The sequence below is a fragment of the Manacus vitellinus genome, unplaced genomic scaffold, assembly GCF_001715985.3.
Source record: "Manacus vitellinus isolate BGI_N305 unplaced genomic scaffold, ASM171598v3 scaffold_102_pilon, whole genome shotgun sequence".
NCBI classification, from domain to species: Eukaryota; Metazoa; Chordata; class Aves; order Passeriformes; family Pipridae; genus Manacus; species Manacus vitellinus.
This window is the reverse complement of record NW_021938808.1, coordinates 588,686-590,945: the sequence shown is the minus strand read 5'-3', so window position 1 is coordinate 590,945 and position 2,260 is coordinate 588,686. Positions and strand designations below refer to the sequence as shown.

At 60.6% G+C, this 2,260-nt stretch overlaps 1 protein-coding gene across 1 annotated transcript in view; it reads left to right on the top strand.

The window, feature by feature from the left end:
- The window catches only part of PHB (prohibitin), a 33,019-nt gene that overhangs the window by 478 nt on the left and 30,281 nt on the right, over positions 1-2,260 (top strand). The gene's annotated exons all lie outside the window — the stretch shown is intronic.

Below are 2,260 nucleotides of genomic sequence, written 5' to 3'. Positions count from 1 at the left end.
TTTAATTCCATATTGCCTTTCTAGGATGTGCTGTTCATCTGTTTTGTTGTATATGTGGCACTAATTTAACACACAGGCCTGTGAACCAACCCTTGGTGTTCCCTCTTAGGGGCTGGGTTTGGGGTTATGAGGAAACAGGAGGCCTAAATATCTCGTTTGCCTGTCCAGGGGTGCCCCTCCCAGTCCTCAGTGTCCCCAGGCGAGTTCCCTGCCCCCAGTCAGAGCTTCATCCCTATATCTGACCTCCTGATGGGCCCTGTGGGCCTCCCACAGCCACCCCTATATCTGACCTCCTGCTAGTCCCCACAGCCATCCCTATGTCTGACCTCCTGATGGTCACCACAGCCATCCCAGAGCCATCCCACAGCCATCCCACAGCCATCCCACAGCCACAGCTGCTCCTCAGCATCCCACCACCTTCTCCTCCACATCCTGCCCGGGGGTCCCTCGGGACCTCACACCCCCGTTGTTCCCCCCCTGGCCACGTGTCCCCGGGCCGGGGGTGTGATGTGACAGGAGGTGACAACACTAATTGCTGACTCTCCCTGACCCCGGGGCTTCTCGCTCTCTGGTTTCATCCTGTAGGACTGACTGCCGGGGAAATCAATCCCCCTCCCTCCCTCTGCCCGTTCCCAAAGGTGTTGGAGGATATTTTTAGCCCAGGAAGCCGGGTCAGCTCCGTCCTGGAGGGCACAGCTGCTGTCCCTGCCTTGGCTGCTCCCATCGATCCCCATCTTCCCTCAGCCACAATGCCAAGGGGAAAGTCCAGCCTCCGGGATGGAGAAGGTGCAGGGGAGCTCAGCCCCAATCCCTCTGCTTCCCTGCTCCTGGGAAAACGATCCAGCCACTGCCTGGATCCTCAGTGACCCGCTCATCTCCCAGGGATGATTGTGGACACGGCAGTTCCCACCCTCAGAGCCATGGACGAGCTCAGGGCAGAGCTGGCCCGGGCTGTTCCGAGATAGAAATGGGACTGAAGGTCCTGATCCCTGGCGCTGGGCGGGATCAGAGGGATGGAAGTGCCATCCCAGCCCCGGCAGCTGCTGTTTTCTTGGCGTGACTCAGCTGCACAAAGCCCGTCACAGCCGCGACGTTCCCGCTCCCAACACCCAGGGCCTGTGTTGGGGTGTCCTGCTCCTCCCCCGAGGCCACCCCTGGAACTGCAGGGATTGCAATTCCCTGGAATTGCAGGGCAACAGGGAGCACAGAATCACAAAAACATGGAATGGGCTGGGTTGGAAAGGCCCTTAAACCCCAGCTCATCCCACCCCCAGGGACACCTTCCACTGGGTGAGGTTGCTCCAAGCCTGGATTTGGACACTTCCAGGGACGGGGAAGCCACAGATTCACCGGGAAACTTGGTTTTGGTGCTGTTGGCCCTGTTCCCACCCCAGGGGGGGTGTGAGCAGCCCCCGTGCCCCCGTGCCCCCGTGCCTCTGTGCCCACCCGGGCGAGCGGAGCCGGAGCAGCGCCGGGAGCGCCGGCGGCACACGCGGCTCCCATTAACCTGGGGCTCATCCCTCGCATTATCCTGAATTATTGATGGGCACCATTAGAGCGGGGAAGTGGCCAGGAAAGGCTTTCGGCTGAGTGGGCACATTTGCAGTGGCAGGGAAGGTATCTGAGCTGAGCAATTACAGCCCAGATTCAAACCGGGCCCCCCCAACGGGGAGGGATAAATAAATCATGAGGCAGCAACGGTGGGGCTGGAGAGGCTGGGGGGCAGAAAATCGGGATAAAACGAGCCAGTGGCCACGGGGGCTGACCCAGGGATTGTCTCTCCCCTCCAGCCCCTGCAGGCTCTGGATGCTTTGGTTGGAGCGAATTTATCCCAAACAACCCGACTGGTGAGTCGGGAACGCGTCCAAGGGAGGCAGCCCGGGGTGGAGGTGGGGATCCCACAGCCCTGGGCCGTGCCCACATTCCTCCAGCTCAGGCTGGGTGCTGTGCCAGCACCGGGGCTGCCTCCACCTGCCCAGCCCTCAGCAGCGGGATCCGGGATGCAGAGGGAAGGGGAATGGGGGATCCTGAGGCCTGGAGAGCGGGACAGGGAGCCAGGAATGCCAAGTCACCCTCTGGATTTACAACCCCTGCACACCCTGGGCAGCTTCCCTGGGGTTTGTCTCTCCATGACCTCCACGTCCTCCAGGAAGGGTGGAAATTCCCTTTATCCCATAAGCTCCCAGAAAGAAATCAGGGAGACAAGCCTGGAAGGGCAGGTAGTGGGAAAAGGATGGGAAAAGGACCCATCTGAGCATCC